This window comes from Mustela nivalis (genome assembly GCF_964662115.1).
Source record: "Mustela nivalis genome assembly, chromosome: 7".
Lineage (NCBI taxonomy): Eukaryota > Metazoa > Chordata > Mammalia > Carnivora > Mustelidae > Mustela > Mustela nivalis.
The window spans coordinates 52,766,011-52,787,674 of record NC_139026.1 but is presented as its reverse complement, the minus strand read 5'-3'; positions in this window follow the sequence as shown (position 1 = coordinate 52,787,674).

The window sequence follows — 21,664 nt, the reverse complement described above, 5'->3', positions numbered from 1 at the left end:
CCTCTATGGTACGTCAATGTCCTTATGCTCTAGATACACTGACTACTCAGCAAAGAATGAACAGGGCAATCCTCAGTGAAAAATGTCACTTCTGTGTAAACCAAAAGGAACAAAGGAGATCTAACTTACACCTGTTAAAAGAAAGAATTAATATTTTTCATCAGGTGAAAGAAGAACAGACATTATATTCCACTGGCTTAATGGGATGTGGGAAATGTGCTCTGATTTGTTCTTTTCTGTTTATTCATCCTCATTCTAATCTATCATTGTTTTACTCTTTGCCGATCTCTTACCAAGCATTTACTAATTTACTTTCTCTCCCCATGGTCACCAGCTCAGCTTTTAATGTTGACGTTTCCAGGGAAGTTTCAGAGCCAGGAACTGAAGGGGGCCAGGCAAGCCATCCCCAAATACGCTACAATAGCATATTGATTATTTTGAATTACAGCTATTTGAAAAAAAAAAAAAAATACAAAGACACACCCTCCTATGTTTCCCTGAAAGCAGGAAAAAAATCTCCCTGTGAAAAATGTCCTCCCCGTCGCAGAAAGTAAAAAGACATCCTTATCATCAGAAACCGGGTCTTTGAAGTTGAGAAAGCTGTAGAAAAAACTTGATTACTTTTTTACTACAGTCGACTACCTCAGCCCAAATTGTGCTTAGAATTCCTTGCTAATTACAGTTCTCAAAAAAACCTGGTGTTAGTTTGTTTTTTTTTTTTTTTTAATCCTGTCAATTCCTCACAAATTTATTGTCTCTTTGTCTAAAATGTATCAAAACTGCCTGCCTTGGTCATTTCTTTTGGGCTCAATTTCATTATTGGGTTTCCATGTACATGTCATAAAACTTTGTCCCTTTTTCCCCCTATTAATCTGTCTCATAACAATTTAATTCCTATATAGTGAAAATAACCCTGGGAGAGAGGGAAGAAGCAAATCTCTCCTTCCTTAACACTAGCAATCTGGGATCATTCCCCTTCAATTTTATCGATGGAAAGTTTCGAAGTTGAGCTCCATCTCCTTCAAAGACGGGTCCACTCTTCGTCAGCCTTACTCCATGGGCAGTGTTTTTCAACCTGGGATGATTTTGCCCCTCAAAGGATATTTAGCAGTGTTTACAGATATTTTTGATTGTCCAACATGGTGAGCAGCCAACATTAGGAAAGGCTTGATATTGGCTTCTAGATGGTAGAAGTAAGAGATTATTTTAAACTATTCAGGGCACACAGGACAACTCCTAAAACAAATATGTGACTCAAAATGTCCATAGTGTCAAGATTGGAAAATCTTGTCCTGAGGTGTAGCTTTTTGGTGAATCAACCAGATATATTGATTTTTCGTCTCTCTATCTCTGCTTGAGGACTGGAACCACCTTAGCTCTTTGATTGCCAAAAGCCTTCCTCTGGTCCTGTTTCTCCTTCTGACTCTGAGAAACTTATATAGGAAAGGTAACTCTTCTTTCCGGGTTTCAGCTTTCTTTTGGACTTGCATTGCTTTATTCACTAATTTGTTATCTCACCAGTGTCTTTATTTATTTATTTATTTATTTATTTACTTATTTATTATATTTTGAGAGAGAGAGAGCATGTGAGTGGGGGGAGGGGTAAAGGGGGAGACTGAACCCCAACTTGAGTGTGGAACCTATTGTGGGGTTTAATCTCATAACCCCAAATTCATGACCTGAACCAAAATGAAGTGTTGGACACCTAACCAACTCAGCCATCCAGGTGTCCCTCACCAATATCTTTAATATATTTCAAATATTTTGCTAGCTTTACAGGTTGTCCTTGGTGGAGAGAGGATTGGTATTAACTAGTGAGTGATTTTTCCATGCTCCTTTGAATAGTCAAAAAAAAAAAAAGTACTTGAAGTCTCATCCTACCTTTAAGAAATCTCGTCTTTTGGGTAATACACAGGCTCAGGTAGTGCTTAAAAACTTGTGCTCCATTAATCACATGTTGCTGATTTATACCTGCTTCCACATGGTACAGCATAATTGATGTGCTTTGCTAAATGCAAGGACATTTGCTCCCTGTATTATTCAAAGCACCAAAAAAAAAAAAAAAGTAACAAGTTTGTATTGAATGATGGATGATACGACTATTGAAAAGGATAATAAAATATAGCAATAATTATAACCAACACTACATACTGCTTCTATATGTCAGAGACTAAACAGGTTACAGATAATTCACTGATTCCTCACAACAGTTCTATGACTTAGGTGTTACTAATATCTTATTTTATATATAAGGAAACCAAGTTATAAAGAAAGTTCTTTGCCCCAGGCCTTAAAATTTTAGATGGAGGCAATCTGACACTTTGGGAAAATACGACTTACTTTGGCATATAAAAAATAAAGAATGTTTCAAACTAAGAAGCAAGTTTCATTGCTGTTGAAGTTAATCACAGAGAGCCCCCTACTGGCAAAACATCTTCTCTTCTACCAGCTTGCCCCCACTTACTACTAAAGCTTGCCTAGCTGACTTCAAATGAGACTTTGTAAAAAAACATCTAGTGTTTCTCAAATTCCTGTAGGTGTTTGTCCAAAATGTCAGTGACAACTGTTTTGCTTTCAGAGACAACAATAATAACACTGGAGATAATGTATTATATTTCCTGCATTTTGTGGGTTCAATGCAAGTCCTGGGTTTCACCCACACTTAAGGAGAGGGGATCATACAAAGAAAGGAGGACCCGAACAGAGGGATTGGGGGGCGGTCATACAGTTTTTCCACCACATCCAGCTTAGAAATGCATGCTCTCTCTCTAATTCCTTAGCATCCAGAGTTCTGTGGCTTAAGTCACTTGATATATTATTCTAAAATGTGTGAACATTTATCTTTTGTGTTCATTTCCTCCTAATCCTTTTTATTCCATTAAATTTATTTTTCAATGAATGTACAATAGATAATAATATAGTATAATGTATAATATATTATAAATACATGTAATATCTATTTTTTAAATTACATAATATGTATAAAAACATATATGTAATATAATATATAAAATATATGTATATAAAAAGAGTAACATGTCTATGTTATTTCTAAAATGTAATGGAATTTATATATATATATGTAATATATATATATATATGTAATTATACATATTATATATGTACATGTCATGTCTAGAATCCTAGCACATATAAAGTGAGATAATAAGTAAAATTATTTTATTTTATTGTTTTTTATTTTTATTTATTTTTTATAAACATATAATATATTTTTGTCCCCAGGGTTACAAGCCTGTGAACCTCCAGGTTTACACACTTCACAGCACTCACCATAGCACAAACCCTCCCCAGTGTCCATAACCCCAGCCCCCTTCTTCCAATCCCCCTCCCCCCAGCAACCCTCAGTTTGTTTTGTGAGATAAGAGTCACTTATGGTTTGTCAGTAAAATTATTTTAAACTACTAAATGTATGGTGATTTGTTGGTCAGAAATAGAAAACTAATACAATAGAGGGAAAATAAGGGGAAAAACTAGAGTATTAGTTGAAAATACATGACAAGGAACATTTTAATCTCTTGAGATCCTTTCCACCTTCAACAACCAAACTGCAAGTTGACATCTCTGTAAAAAATTGGAAGTTTACTGGCTGGCATGACTAAACCAAAAAGAAATCTGAATTCAGGTTGGGAGTCTTTAGTAAACACTAAAGGAGGAAGCATTTTATTAAAAAGAGAGATATTAATTGGAATTATAATTAATGAGATCAGAGACTGAATATATTTTAATTAGCTTCAGGATCTTAAGAGACTGGCTTACATCACCCAGGCCAAAAATGAGAGATTGTTTTTTTCTGTTTTTCAATTAAAGTGTAATTGGCACGTAATATATATTAGTTTCAGGTTTACAACATAATGATTTGATATATGTATATATTGTGAAAGCATCGTAATATCTAGTTGACATTCTTTAGCACATATAGTTAGTTACCTTTCTTCTTGTAATGAGAATTTTTAAGATCTTCTATTAGCAATTTTCAAATATACAACAGGATTATTAACTGTAGTCCCTATGCTGTAAATTACATTGTTGGAACTTATTTATTTTATAACTGGAAGTTTGTACCTTTTGATCACCATCACCTGTTATTTCCACCATGAAGCCCCACTTTGGGCAACGACCAATCTGTTCTCTGTATCCATGAGTTGTTTTTCTTATTGTTGTTTTTAAAAGTTCAGAATTTCAGTATTCCAGGGAGAAATTGACGATTCTTAAAGTTTCCAAGTAAAAAAGTTAGGCCACAGACACAGAATCAGAAACTGGAATGATAATGTATTTTTCAATAACAATATGTGGTCTTACAGAAAGTGCCACTAAAATTCAGAGAAAACACAATTACTTAACTTTACATCCAAACTGTATTATGGTTAACAAGTATAATAAAAATCTATTTCAGACAAATAACTGAAAACTCCAATCTCTTTCTTTTTTTCTCTTTCATATGTATCTCATACTGGACAAAAATCTCTTAACTGTATGTGAACAAATTTCTGTGCTGAGATGTAGATGTCTTTGAGTTACTTTTGACATCACTGACTAGTTAGAGAATATTGGACCTTTCACCTTTGATTAAACCTAATTTCTTTTTCTGCAACTGAAATTAATGATTCTATGATTCCTCTTAAGCTAAAATTTTACTATTTATTTCAGAACATATTTCCTCTTTTTGTCACGAACACTCCTGATCTCACAACTTCTCTTTTTGCAGACTTCCCCCAAATGTGGTTAATTACTTAACACACTATTTTTCTGTTCTTTGTCTTTTACTGTAACACTGTAGACCTTTAATCTTTTATTGAGATGTTGTATCTTATTTTTCTGCCTTGTACTTTATTGATACTGATGGAGAAAGGGAACTTTACAAATTCTTTTTTTTTTTCCCTTGGGAGGACAGTATGTATTTTTTTAAATTTGTTTTCAGCGTAACAGTATTCATTATTTTTGCACCACACCCAGTGCTCTATGCAATCCGTGCCCTCTCTAATACTCACCACCTGGTTCCCCCAACCTCCCACTCCCTGCCCCTTCAAAACCCTCAGATTGTTTTTCAGAGTCCATAGTCTCTCATGGTTCACCTCCCCTTCCAATTTCCCTCAACTCCCTTCTCCTCTCCATCTCCCCTTGTCCTCCAAGCCATTTGTTATGCTCCACAAATAAGTGAAACCATATGATAATTGACTCTCTCTGCTTGACTTATTTCACTCAGCATAATCTCTTCCAGTCCCATCCATGTTGCTTCAAAAGTTGGGTATTCATCCTTTCTGATGGAGGCATACTACTCCATAGTGTATATGGACCACATCTTCTTTATCCATTCGTCCGTTGAAGGGCATCTTGATTCTCTCCACAGTTTGGAGACCAAGGCCCTTGCTGCTATAAACATTGGGGTACAGATGGCTCTTCTTTTCACTATATCTGTATCTTTGGGGTAAATACCCAGTAGTGCAATTGCAGGGTCATAGGGAGGCTCTATTTTTAATTTCTTAAGGAATCTCCACACTGTTCTCCAAAGTGGCTGCACCAACTTGCATTCCCACCAACAGTATAAGAGGGTTCCCCTTTCTCCACATCCCCTCCACCACATGTTGTTTCCTGTCTTGCTAATTTTGGCCATTCTAACTGGTGTAAGGTGGTATCTCAATGTGGTTTTAATTTGAATCTCCCTGATGGCTAGTGATGATGAACATTTTTTATGTGTCTGATAGCCATTTGTATGTCTTCATTGGAGAAGTGCTGCCAATATATTATTAGAAGTCCTAGCAACAGCAATCAGACAGCAAATAGAAATAAAAGGTATCCAAATTGGCAATGAAGAAGTCAAACTCTCTCTCTTCGCAGATGACGTGATTCTTTATATGGAAAACCCAAAAGACTCCACCCCCAAACTACTAGAACTCATACAACAATTCAGCAATGTGGCAGGATACAAAGTCAATATACAGAAATCAGTGGCTTTCTTATACGCTAACAATGAAAATACAGAAAGGGAAATTAGAGAATTGATTCCATTTACTATAGCACCAAGAACCATAACATGCCTGGGAATAAACCTAACCAAAGAGGTAAAGGATCTGTACTTGAGGAACTACAGAACACTCATGAAAAAAAGATGGAAGACCATTCCATGCTCTTGGATTGGAAGAATAAACATTGTTAAAATGTCTATACTGCCTAGAGCAATCTATACTTTTAATGTCATATCGATCAAAATTCCACTGGTATTTTTCAAGGAGCTGGAGCAAATAATCCAAAAATTTGTATGGAATCAGAAGAGACCCCGAATCGCTAAGAAAATGTTGAAAAACAAAAATAAAACTGGGGGCATCACGTTACCTGATTTCAAGCTTTACTACAAAGCTGTGATGACCAAGACAGCATGGTACTGGCATAAAAACAGACACATAGACCAGTGGAACAGAGTAGAGAGCCCAGATATGGACCCCCAACTCTATGGTCAAATAATCTTGGACAAAACAGGAAAAAATATACTGTGGAAAAAAGACAGTCTCTTCAATAAATGGTACTGGGAAAACTGGACAGCTATATGTAGAAGAATGAAACTCGACCATTCTCTTACACCGAACACTCAAAATGGATAAAAGACCTCAACATGAGACAGGAATCCATCAGAATCCTAGAGGAGAATATAGGCAGTAATCTCTTCGATATCAGCCACGGCAACTTCTTTCAAGATATGTCTCCAAAAGCAAAGGAAACAAAAGTGAAAATGAACTTTTGGGACTTCATCAAAATCAAAAGCTTCTACACAGCAAAGGAAACAATCAACAAACAAAGAGGCAACCCACAGAATGGGAGAAGATATTTGCAAATGACAGTACAGAAAAAAGGTTGATATCCAGGATCTATAAAGAACTTCTCAAACTCCACACACACAAAACAGATAATCATATAAAAAATGGGCAGAAGATATGAACTTTACAAATTCTTAAAAATGTGTACAATTTTTAATTAAATAACTGTTCTTCCTTAAACATTACTATACTGTCTTTTTTCTAAACACAAAAATGCCTCTTTGAAAACACGAGATTAATGGAACAGGCAAAATGAAATAAAGTCTTGGGGCTTGAGAAAGTGCTTTAAAAAACTACTTGAGTAAATGTCACAGAAAGTCAGTTGTAAGGATTCACACAGGCAGCTCCAGAATTTGCCCCAAAGGCATATTGATTACTCTGAATTAAAGCTATTTAAGAAATAGCCAATGCAAGAAGGACACGCTGACCCTCTTTTGCCTCTCTGCAAATGGAAATAAATTTTTCATGTGAAATTTACCCTCCCTGGACCAGGAAGTCAAGAGACATCCTTATCACCAGCTAGGCAATTTAGAGCCAGGAAAGTTATATAAACAAACCTTGGTACTTTTTATTAATTTGCTACCTTAGCCAAAATTCTGTTTAGAATTCCTTATTAATTGAAGCTCCCAAACATAACACTCTTTGTCCTGTCAATTCTTCACAAATGTATTGTCTCTTTTTCTAAGATGTATCAAAACTTCCTGCTTTGGTCATTTCTTTGGCTCTCAATTTCATTATTGGGCTTCCATGTGTACGTAATTAAACTTTGGGGTTTTATTCTCTTGTTAAACTGTCTCAGGTCAATTTAATTCTTAGTCTAGCTGGAAGATGCTTAAAGGGTAGAGTAAAATTTTTCCTTCCTCACAGTGGTAAACAAGAGATAAACAATAATATTTTTATAGTTTATTAAAGGTTACAATGTCCATGTGTTACAATAGTGGTTTAATATTACTGTATATCTGTTGTAAATTGGAACATTTCCCTTAAATAGATAAATTTGCCCAAAGTTGTCTAGGTCCAACACTTTGAAGTCAGAATTCAAGCCCAGGTGTTGTGAATTCCAAATTCAGTATCTTATAAGGGTTATGATAGAAAGTCAAAACCAAATAATATAGAAAAATAAAACCAAAACAATTAGCAATATAATATTCACCTTTTAAAAATATTTGATTATAAAATATAATATGAATGAAAATATGTAAATATACAACACCACTATTCATGATGGATTAACAATGATCATTCTTGGGGCACCTGGGTGGTTTAGTGGGTTAAGCCTCTGCCTTCGGCTCAGGTCACAATCTCAGGGTCCTGGGATCAAGCCCCACATTGAGCTCTCTGTTCAGCAGGGAGTCTGCTTACCCCCCACCCCGCCTCTCTCTGCCCACCTCTTTGCCTACTTGTCATCACTCTCTCTCTGTCAAATAAACAATTAAAATCTTAAAAAAAAAAAAAATTCTTAACTTCCTATAATAATCAACTAGAAAATTCAACACATATATCAAAAAATGATTTCAGAAATTATACAACAGACAGCTCAGAACTTTGACCCTTCAGAAAAGGGAAACAAGTAAGGTGGACACTAAGGTGACCCCGGATTTTACTGGAATAATTTTCCATAATGCAAAAACAGGGAAAAGCATCCAAAGGAAGAGAGCAGTCTCACTGAAATTGAGGAGACAAAGAAAAATTTTAGGAGTTTGGGGCAGCTGGAAGTTGTGGGTAGAATTTCAAAAAAGAAGCTCCTTTGATTTTGCTGAATTTTCCAATGCTTATATCTAGAATAATAATGCACAAAGCTGGGTAAATATCAACAAAGTAGTTACCTGCAGACCAATTCTCAGAGCCCAAACAGGGTGGGGAGACATTCAAGCTCTTACTAGCCAAAATGGAGAGTCATTAGTATTTACCATCGCTACAGAAGTTGTCGGACCTTAGCAGTAGGAGTAGACTATCCCTGCAGTGAAGGCACAAGTTTCACAATGTTAACTTAACCTGCAGGTGGCTTAACTGTCTGACATTCTCAATGAAGACAAGAAACATAAGGTTCTTTTTCTTTTTAAGATTTATTTTAGAGAGAGAGAGAGAGAGAATATGTGCATGCAAGTGGGGGAAGGGCAGAGGGAGAGAGAAAATCTTCAGGTAGGCTCTTCGTTTCGTGTGGAGCCCATCCTAGGACTCCATCTCACCACCCATGAGATCAGGACCTGAGCCAAAACCAAGAGTTAGGCACTCAACCCAGTCACCCAGGTGTCCCAGGAAACCTAACATTCTTTAAACAAAACCCAGAAAACCAGATGACCATAACCATGAAATCACATTTTCCCATATCTAATCAGATTTTACCTATCATGTCAAGAAACAGGACATGTGAACAATAACAAGTAACTATGTAAATAAAAATATATCCTGAAATGGCAAAGGATGCAACTAGTATACAAAATTTTTGCAGTAACTATTATAATCACATTCAAATATTTAGGCCATGTGAGCAGCCTTCTTTTTGCACTAACCATAAAAATCCTTCCTTTCAAAAACTTAACAACCCAAGTGTCCATAAACAGATGAATGTAAAAACAAAATGTCATCCCTCTATACAAAGGAATAGTATTTTATGCCATAAAAAGAAACGCCACAACCACAAATGGAAATGTACACATCATAAAGCATATAGCCCTTCCACTAAGAGAAATAGTTTGATGCAATTACTGTATTTATCTTCATCTCTAGGATCTCAAAACTATGTATATGTCTCCAAGTCAGTTTGTGTATAACTTGTGGGCCGTTGATTTACATTTGAATTGTAATTTGAGCACTTCTAACATCAAGAGAAAATAAATAGGATGACCTTGTTAAAAACTCATATCTAAAAGAGCTATTTTGAAACAAACTTTACTGGTTTAGGTCAATAGACCAAGTCTCTATATTGTAAATAATAGTGACTCCTTGCCCAATGTGGGATGCAAGTCTTTAATAATTCAACCAGATGATAATGATAAGAATGATGGACTTGGTTTGTTGTACTGAGGATTTTTGCTGGGGAAATAAAAGAGAGAGGAAGAGGAAGAGGAAAAGAGGAAGGAAGGAAGGAAAAAACACTACACCCAAGTAGGAAAGGAAGCAGAAAAAAAATCTCTATTTGTAGTTAACACGATCTTGTATACAGAAAATCCTAAGGAATCCACTAAAACAACAATTAGAGCTTTAAAAAAAAAAACCAAATTTGTCAAGATTACAGGACACAAAATCAATATACAAAATTCAATTATATTTCTATACCCTAACAATGAATAATCCTGAAATAAAATTTTAACAGTTTTCATTTATAATAGCACCAAAAAGAATAAAATACTTAAGAATAAATTTAATAAAAGAAATGTAAGTTATACCAGTAGAATAGCTATGATCAAAAAGGTGAAAAGTAACAAGTGTCCCTAAGAATATGGAGGAAATTGAATACTCATACATTGTTGATGAGAATGTAAAATGGTAGAGCCTTCTGTAGTAGACAATTTAACAATTTCTCAAAACTTTAAAAAGTTACCAAATGACCTAACAATTCCACTTTGAGGTATAGACCTAGAAGAACTGAACACACATTCACACCAAAACTTCTGCATGAATGTTTGTTGCAGCATTATTAATAAAATCCATAAAGTGGAAACAGCCCAAATGTCCATTAACTGATGAATGTATCCACAAATGTGATATCCTCACACAGTGGAATAGTATTCTGCCATAAAAGAAAATGAGGTACTGATACATGTGACAACCTCAATGAACTTTGAGAACATTCAGTGAAACAACCAGAAACAAAAGACCACGTATGAAATGTCCTGATAGGCACATTATAAAAATTGTATCAATATAAAAGTGTTCCATAAAAACAGTCCAACTGGCTGCCCCCAGTAACCTCCCCCTGGGAGGAATTTCCTTGTCCATTGTTCTAAATCATTGTATTTCCTACCTGGAATTAGGAGCCATACTTCTTGATGTTGCTGGTTCTGGACTAGGGAATATTTTGATCATTAAGGAGTCATAGACTCTGTTCACTGGCTCCCAGTTTTTATGGAAAAATCACTTAAAACTTCAGAAATCTACAGTTTTATTTGATTTCTGGGAATTTCTTATGTTGAAAACCAAAGCTAAGTATCTTGTTCTTTTGAAGTCTTTGTGTTTTCTGGCTGTATCTAAAGTAAGTTTTACTTTTTTCAGGCAGAACATACATAATAGAAGATATTTGGGAAATATCTGGAAGAATGAATTTTTTTCCTAGTGCTCTGGCCCTCATTTATTGTCTCCTTTTCTTTGTTCCAACCAACTTTTTTGTTGTCAGAACTTTGTCTCTTCTGTTTTAATGAATATAAAACTTTCTAGCTGCATGAGGATAGATCTCTTAGATGGCTTCTATGTTTCCTCTCTTCTTTCAAGGAGGATGTGCTGGGTTTTAGCCCTCCTTATTTGGGGATCATAGTGAAGTCCTCCAGATACAAGCAACAGTTAAAACATCTAGATCTTTTCTGGTCCTTAAGTCTCCATGCAAGTAAGCAGGTCATCAGATAGCTCCAAAAAAGATGCTTTGCTACAACAGATGGCAAATTGGTCGTGGCTGGAATAACAGAACGCTGACTATCCTGCACTTCTGCTAAGTTTAGAATATGCAAACCTAGGAGCAGGAACAGGCAACATCATGCCTCTCAAATCCATTAAAGCACTGCAGATCCTCCAACCAACACTTCCTACTTTTCCTCTGCTAGAAGGCAAAGGGTATTATATCCACACACACTCCCTTAGTTGTTTTATTTCTGTAGGAAGCATTTCCAAGACTCATTCTATAGGGAATAAAGACAACTGGGGTAGGCCCATGGATCAAAAGCAACCCACGGATGCATTTCATTTAGTTCACACTGAGTTATGGGCTCTGTTCTGAAAAAGAAATCAAAGCTAACTTAGAAGAGTCACATGTTCTCCTTGGGTTTGGCGTCTAATACTAAGGCATTTCGCCAGTTTGGGAAAGTTAATAACTTTGTTTCCATGGGTGCTTTGGTGTATAGGAACCTGGTCTCTTCTTTGTCAGTGGTGCTGCTATTTCCGCTTCTTTCACAGATGTCTGATTTTTTCTTCTTTTTTTTGCAAAATCTGTACCTCACTCCAAACTCACAAGTGAGAGTTTGACCGTTTTCAACCTTGACTACATATGGAATCATATATAAAGGAAATTTTTAAAATTCTAATGTTCAGGACATAACCCAAATGAAAATTGAAATTCCTCACATAAAGTTCACACATCACTTTTTTTTTTCCTCTTAAAATAACGTGTAATTGACATATTAGTTTCAGGTGCGCAACAGAATGATTCAGTATTTGTTTTTTGTTTTTTTAAGATTTTATTTATTTATTTGTCAGAGAAAGAAAGAGTACACACAAGCAGGCAGAGTGGCAGGCAGAGGCAGCGAGAGAAGCAGGCTTCCTCCTGCTGCACAAAGAGCCCAATGTGGGACTCAATCCAAGGATCCCGGGATCATGACCTGAGCCAAAGGCAGCGGCTTAACCACCTGAGCCACCCAGGCATTCCTCAGTATTTGTATATATCTTGGAAAACCGTCATCACAATAAGTCTAGTTAACATTATTACCATATATAGTACCAGAAATTATTTTTCTTGTGAGGAAAACTTTTCAGATTAACTATCTTAGTCACTTTTAAATATGCAATACAGTATTATCACTGTAATCACCACTCTAGGCATTACATCCCTATGACATATTTATTCTTTCTTCTTTCTTGTCTTTTTTTCTCACTTTACTGATAGGAGTGGGATTGATTGAAGGAATTTTTTTTTGGCAATAACTTTATTTATTGTTATTTATCTTTAAACTTATTTTTATTTCAGTTTATCTTTTATTGGAGCATAATTAACACCCACTGTTACATTTCGGGTGTACAACAGTAATTTGACAAGTCTAAGCATTATGCTGTGATCACCACCAGTGTAGCCACCATCTGTCACCATACAACACTATTACAATACTACATTCCCTATAATGTGCCTTTCATCCCTGGGACTTACTCATTCCATAACCAGAAGCCGGTATCTTTCACTCCCTTTCACCCATTTTGCCCATCCCACAACCCCTTTCCCTCTGGCAGCATAAGTTTGTTCTCTGTACTTACAGGTATGTTTCTGGATTTCATCTTTTTGTTCTTTAGATTCCACATATAAGTGGAAATCGCATGCTACTTATCTTTCCTTTTTTTACTTATTTTTCTTATTTTTTTACTTATTTTTTATTTTACTTATTTCTTATTTTTTTACTTATTTTACTCCTTTTTCTTACTTATTTCACTTAGCGTAATGCCTGTTAAGTCTATCCGTGTTGCTGCAAATGGCATATCTTCTTTATCCGTTCATCTATCGATAGACACAGGCTGCTTCCATGTAAATGTAAATAATGCTGAAATATGTAAATAATATGTAAATAATGCTGCAATAAGCATAGGGGTGCATATATCTTTTCAGATTACTGATTTTGTTTTCTTTTTGTAAATACCAAATTACTGAATCATAGGGCATTTTCATTTTTAATTCCTTGAGGAACCTCCATGCTGTTTTGTACAAATTTATATTCCCACCAACAGTGCAAAAGTGTTCCTGTTTCCCCACATCCTTTTTCTAATGGTCTCCAAAAGATTTCAATGTCCAGTCAAGGCTGAAAACAACTAACCCAGAATAATTAGATAATTAAGAGAGCTATACATTACCGAAAAAGGGCAAACAATATCATTCCATCTAAAATTAAATATTTCTTACAGCTGGGGTACCTGGTGGCTCAGATGGTTAAGCATCTGCCTTTGGCCCAGGTCATGATCTCAGGGTCCTGAGATCGAGCTCCAAGTCAGGCTCCTGGCTCAGTGAGGAGTCTGCTTCTTCCTCTTCCCCTGCCCCTACCCCTACTTGTGCTATCTGTCTCTCTCTTTCAAATGAAAAAAATTTTTAAAATTTAAAAAAATTTCACACACTTTATAAAGTGTTTATGTCTGGATAGATAGATAGAGATATCATATATCATTAACCTTAAAAATCTCTATGCACATACATACATACATACACACGGAAGCGTGCGCACACACACACACAAATCAATACAAATATATCACAGGACTAATAATTCTTTCCCACTACCCAAGGTCTAGCCAATCTGCAAAATAAAACTTTTTTTCCCTTCAAAAGTATACAAAGAAGTACGTTTTTCTACTTCACATGCTTACCATTACAGAAAGAGTTTACTTACATGATTGGTAAGCCTTTAATCAGTCTCTGTATTTTCCTTCCTCACCCACATGGCATTATCTTTCTCTGAGCCTGTTGTCAATAAAATGCTCCTCTAAATTGAAAAGGACTCCATCTCAAATGAATAAATTATTATATGCTACTGTCCATCACTCACCCACACATACATTTTGGAATATGACAAGAAGTATATAAAGGAGGGATATTAATGAGTTTCTGCAAAGGAAATGAGGCAACCAAACGAAAGGGGTGACACAGTGGAAGGAGAGGAGAAGTTGGATTACTTTTGATTATTTTGAGTCTGAGGTATTGGAAGGCAGTTGGAATTTAGAACTTTTACTCCAGAAAATATGCCAAGATTGAGGATTCCACTTGGAATCCATGCATAGAATCATGATTAATAAAATTAGGGATAAGACACATTTCAAATGTATACTATTTAACTAGTTAGATCTGGTATCCATCAATAATGATAACACCACATATTTTAAAGATTTTATTTATTTATTTGACAGAGAGAAAGCACAAGTAGGCAGAGAGGCAGGCAGAGAGAGAGAGGAGGAAGCAGGCTCCCTGCTGAGCAGAGAGTCCAATGCAGGATCGATCCCATGAACCTGGGATCATGACCTGAGCTGAAGGCAAAGCCACCCAGGCACCCCAACACCACATATTTTAATCACAAATGCTTAACTGAACTCAATATTTAAAATTGAACTCAATATATAAAAAGTTATAGACTGGGAAAGTTGTCACCAAATTTGAGAATATCATTTTAAGCTGTCATATACATCTGATGAATATTAGATGAATCTAGGGTACTTAGCTGAACAGTTCTACCTTGTTTCTGGACATATTTTATTTCTATTATGTAATGACACATATTGCAAGCCACCACTATTTTTAATATCCCACTATTTAACTAATCCACATGTTGACTGTCTATATGTATGTCCTTCCCGCTGAAGGAGCCCTACCTACAAGAATCATGACACTCAATCAAAGTTAAATCGCAACAAAGTTAGATATTACTTCAGAACTCATTCCTTGGTTACTTACTTTGGACATAGAGAGGAGACAGATATTATTAATATAAATGTGGATATCCCAAGGATTTATCACCTAACTTATAGTAGATTCTCTACATGCTAGTATTTTTTAAATTTTATATGATTAAACTCTCAATAGTATTTTTCATATGAATAGAAGTCTACTTTTTAGTCAAAAATCATTGCTCTCGGCGGGAGGAGTCAAGATGGCGGAGAAGTAGCAGGCCGAGACTACTTCAGCTAGCCAGAGATCAGCTAGATAGCTTATCTAAAGATTGCAAACACCTGAAAATCCATCGGCAGATCGAAGAGAAGAAAAACAGCAATTCTGGAAACAGAAAAACAACCACTTTCTGAAAGGTGTTTTCTTTTTTTTTTTAAATTCTTTTCTTTTTTTTTCTCTTTTTTCTTTTTTTTTTATTATTTCTTCCTTTTTGAACCTCTTTTTATCCCTTTTCTCCCCCCTCACGATTTTGGATCTCTTCTAATTTGGTTAAAGCATATTTTCCTGGGGTTGTTGCCACCCTTTTAGTATTTTACTTGCCCCTTCATATACTCTTATCTGGACAAAATGACAAGACGGAAAAATTCAACACAAAAAAAGAACAAGAGGCAGTACCGAAGGCTAGGGACCTAATCAATACAGACATTGGTAATATGTCTGATCTAGAGTTCAGAATGACAATTCTCAAGGTTCTAGCCAGGCTCGAAAAAGGCATGGAAGATATTAGAGAAACCCTCTCGAGAGATATAAAAGCCCTTTCTGGAGAAATAAAAGAACTAAAATCTAACCAAGTTGAAATCAAAAAAGCTATTAATGAGGTGCAATCAAAAATGGAGGCTCTCACTGCTAGGATAAATGAGGCAGAAGAAAGAATTAGTGATATAGAAGACCAAATGACAGAGAATAAAGAAGCTGAGCAAAAGAGGGACAAACAGCTACTGGACCACGAGGGGAGAATTCGAGAGATAAGTGACACCATAGACGAAACAACATTAGAATAATTGGGATTCCAGAAGAAGAAGAAACAGAGAGGGGAGCAGAAGGTATACTAGAGAGAATTATTGGGGAGAATTTCCCCAATATGGCAAAGGGAACGAGCATCAAAATTCAGGAGGTTCAGAGAACGCCCCTCAAAATCAATAAGAATAGGCCCACACCCTGTCACCTAATAGTAAAATTTACAATTCTCAGTGACAAAGAGAAAATCCTGAAAGCAGCCCGGGAAAAGAAGTCTGTAACATACAATGATAAAAATATTAGATTGGCAGCTGACTTATCCACAGAGACCTGGCAGGCCAGAAAGAGCTGGCATGATATTTTCAGAGCACTAAATGAGAAAAACATGCAGCCCAGAATACTATATCCAGCTAGGCTATCATTGAAAATAGAAGGAGAGATTAAAAGCTTCCAGGACAAACAACAACTGAAAGAATTTGCAAACACCAAACCAGCTCTACAGGAAATCTTGAAAGGGGTCCTCTAAGCAAAGAGAGATCCTACAAGTGGTAGATCAGAAAGGAACAGAGACCATATACAGTAACAGCCACCTTACAGGCAATACAATGGCCCTAAATTCATATCTCTCAATAGTTACCCTGAATGTTAATGGGCTAAATGCCCCTGTCAAAAGACACAGGGTATCAGAATGGATAAAAAAACAAAACCCATCTATATGTCGCCTCCAAGAAACACATTTTAAGCCTGAAGACACCTCCAGATTTAAAGTGAGGGGGTGGAAAAGAATTTACCATGCTAATGGACATCAGAAGAAAGCAGGAGTGGCAATCCTTATATCAGATCAATTAGATTTTAAGCCAAAAACTATAATAAGAGATGAGGAAGGACACTATATCATACTCAAAGGGTCTGTCCAACAAGAAGATTTAACAATTTTAAATATCTATGCCCCCAACGTGGGAGCAGCCAACTATATAAACCAATTAATAACAAAATCAAAGAAACACATCAACAATAATACAATAATAGTAGGGGACTTTAACACTTCCCTCACTGAAATGGACAGATCATCCAAGCAAAAGATCAGCAAGGAAATAAAGGCCTTAGACGACACACTGGACCAGATGGACATCACAGATATATTCAGAACATTTCATCCCAAAGCAACAGAATACACATTCTTCTCTAGTGCACATGGAACATTCTCCAGAATAGATCACATCCTTGGTCCTAAATCAGGACTCAACCGGTATCAAAAGATTGGGATCATTCCCTGCATATTTTCAGACCACAATGCTCTAAAGCTAGAACTCAACCACAAAAGGAAGTTTGAAAAGAACCAAAATACATGGAGACTAAACAGCATCCTTCTAAAGAATGAATGGGTCAACCGGGAAATAAAAGAAGAATTGAAAAAAATCATGGAAACAAGTGATAATGAAAATACAACGGTTCAAAATCTGTGGGACACAACAAAGGCAGTCCTGAGAGGAAAATATATAGCAGTACAAGCCTTTCTCAAGAAACAAGAAAGGTCTCAGGTACACAATCTAACCCTACACCTAAAGGAGCTGGAAAAAGAACAAGATAGAAACCCTAAGCCTAGCAGGAGAAGAGAAATCATAAAGATCAGAGCAGAAATCAATGAAATAGAAACCAAAAAAACAATAGAAGAAATCAACGAAAGTAGGAGCTGGTTCTTTGAAAGAATTAATAAAATTGATAAACCCCTGGCCCGACTTATCAAAAAGAAAAGAGAAAGGACCCAAATAAATAAAATCATGAATGAAAGAGGAGAGATCACAACTAACACCAAAGAAATACAAACTATTATAAGAACATACTATGAGCAACTCTACGGCAATAAATTTGACAATCTGGAAGAAATGGATGCATTCCTAGAAACATATAAACTACCACAACTGAACCAGGAAGAAATAGAAAGCCTGAACAGACCCATAACCAGTAAGGAGATTGAAACAGTCATTAAAAATCTCCAAACAAAATCCCAGGGCCAGACGGCTTCCCGGGGGAATTCTACCAAACATTTAAAGAAGAACTAATTCCTATTCTCCTGAAACTGTTCCAAAAAATAGAAATGGAAGGAAAACTTCCAAACTCATTTTATGAGGCCAGCATCACCTTGATCCCAAAACCAGGCAAGGATCCCACCAAAAAAGAGAGCTATAGACCGATATCCTTGATGAACACAGATGCGAAAATACTCAACAAAATACTAGCCAATAGGATTCAACAGTACATTAAAAAGATTATTCACCACGACCAAGTGGGATTTATTCCAGGGCTGCAAGGTTGGTTCAACATCCTCAAATCAGTCAATGTGATACAACACATCAATAAAAGTAAGAACAAGAACCATATGATACTCTCAATAGATGCTGAAAAAGCATTTGACAAAGTACAGCATCCCTTCCTGATCAAAACTCTTCAAAGTGTAGGGATAGAGGGCACATACCTCAATATCATCAAAGCCATCTATGAAAAACCCAACGCAAATATCATTCTCAATGGAGAAAAACTGAAAGCTTTTCCGCTAAGGTCAGGAACACGGCAGGGATGTCCATTATCACCACTGCTATTCAACATAGTACTAGATGTCCTAGCCTCAGCAATCAGACAACAAAAGGAAATTAAAGGCATCCAAATCGCCAAAGAAGAAGTCAAATTATCACTCTTCGCAGATGATATGATACTATATGTGGAAAACCCAAAAGACTCCACTCCAAAACTGCTAGAACTTATACAGGAATTCAGTAAAGTGTCAGGATATAAAATCAATGCACAGAAATCAGTTGCATTTCTCTACACCAACAGCAAGACAGAAGAAAGGGAAATTAAGGAGTCAATCCCATTTACAATTGCACCCAAAACCATAAGATACCTAGGAATAAACCTAACCAAAGAGACACAGAATCTATACTCAGAAAACTATAAAGTACTCATGAAAGAAATTGAGGAAGACACAAAGAAATGGAAAAATGTTCCATGCTCCTGGATTGGAAGAATAAATATTGTGAAAATGTCTATGTTACCTAAAGCAATCTACACATTTAATGCAATTCCTATCAAAGTACCATCCATCTTTTTCAAAGAAATGGAACAAATAATTCTAAAATTTATATGGAACCAGAAAAGACCTCGAATAGCCAAAGGGATATTGAAAAAGAAAGCCAACGTTGGTGGCATCACAATCCCGGACTTCAAGCTCTATTACAAAGCTGTCATCATCAAGACAGCATGGTACTGGCACAAAAACAGACCCATAGATCAATGGAACAGAATAGAGAGCCCAGAAATAGACTCTCAACTCTATGGTCAACTAATCTTCGACAAAGCAGGAAAGAATGTCCAATGGAAAAAAGACAGCCTCTTCAATAAATGGTGCTGGGAAAATTGGACAGCCACATGCAGAAAAATGAAATTGGACCATTTCCTTACACCACACACAAAAATAGACTCAAAATGGATGAAGGACCTCAATGTGCGAAAGGAATCCATCAAAATCCTTGAGGAGAACACAGGCAGCAACCTATTCACCTCAGCCGCAGCAACATCTTCCTAGGAACAACGCCAAAGGCAAGGGAAGCAAGGGCAAAAATGAACTATTGGGATTTCATCAAGATCAAAAGCTTTTGCACAGCAAAGGAAACAGTTAACAAAATCAAAAGACAACTGACAGAATGGAAGAAGATATTTGCAAACGACATATCAGATAAAGGACTAGTGTCTAGAATCTATAAAGAACTTAGCAAACTCAACACCCAAGGACAAATAATCCAATCAAGAAATGGGCAGAGGACATGAACAGACATTTCTGCAAAGAAGACATCCAGATGGCCAACAGACACATGAAAAAATGCTCCATATCACTTGGCATCAGGGAAATACAAATCAAAACCACAATGCGATATCACCTCACACCAGTCAGAATGGCTAAAATCAACAAGTCAGGAAATGACAGATGCTGGCGAGGATGCGGAGAAAGGGGAACCCTCCTACACTGTTGGTGGGAATGCAAGCTGGTGCAACCTCTCTGGAAAACAGCATGGAGGTTCCTCAAAATGTTGAAAATAGAACTGCCCTATGACCCAGCAATTGCACTACTGGGTATTTACCCTAAAGATACAAACGTAGTGATCCAAAGGGGCACGTGTACTCGAATGTTTATAGCAGCAATGTCCACAATAGCCAAACTATGGAAAGAACCTAGATGTCCATCAACAGATGAATGGATCAAGAAGATGTGGTATATATACACAATGGAATACTATGCAGCCATCAAAAGAAATGAAATCTTGCCATTTGCGACAACATAGATGGAACTAGAGCATATCATGCTTAGCGAAATAAGTCAAGCAGAGAAAGACAACTATCATATGATCTCCCTGATATGAGGAAGTGGTGATGCAACATGGGGGCTTAAGTGGGTACGATAAGAATAATGAAAGGAGATGGGATTGGGAGGGAGACAAACCATAAGTGACTCTTAATCTCAGTAAACAAACTGAGGGTTGCTGGGGGGAGGGGGTTTGGGAGAAGGGGGTAGTATTATGGACATTGGGGAGGGTATGTGTTTTGGTGAGTGATGTGAAGTGTGTAAACCTGGTGATTCACAGACCTGTACCCCTGGGGATAAAAATATATGTTTATAAAAAATAAAAAATTATATTAAAAAAAATCATTGCTCTCATTCTGGAAAAATGTTAAGAGTACAGTAATAAAATTCAACATAACATTAACTGTTTTGGTGACCCAACATACAATTATCAAGTATCTGTTGTGTTTCAGGCATAGATTGAGTGATGAATATAACAAATAAGAATAATAACATGTGATTCTCACTCTTAAAATCTAGAAAGCATTATCACATCACAGTGTGGGCTTTGGACTGTTTGATAGGAGTTCAAATCCTCACTCTGAAAATGTACTGTTCATGCAACTATTTGCATATAACCTCTCAAAGTCAGTTTTTCATGTAAAAAATACAGACCAACATATAAAGTGTTAGACAACCCGGGAAAGAGAGAGTGTCTCAGCCATCTTGAGAGGCAGAGGTCCTCCCATAGTCACTCCATGTCAGAAGCCTTGTGGGTTAGCCATTATACTGAGGGAACCCTCAATGCCAGAAAACCAAGGTCTGTTCTCCAGCTATTTGATTAACATAGATAAAATTCCTTGGATCCAAGGGAGTGAGGATGATTACAGTTTAAATAATTCTATGCAATGTATTTGGGTGAGTGTTGAGGGAATCAGCTCCTTCATGCACAGAATTCCAATTAATCTACTGGTTATAATAATGCCTCCTGTCATTTTTTATATCTGATATTTCTGAGCTCTGTATCTTATGAGGTTTTGCAGGTGGTTGGTCCCTCCTCAGGTATTTCCCTCTGCTTATTCTAGACTTCACTTCCTTCGGCTTTGTTTCATCCATGATTATATCTTTATCTTTCAGAAATTGGCTGATTTTTTTTTCCTTAGCTGCCAGAACTCACTTCTTTTTCATTATTGTTCGAGG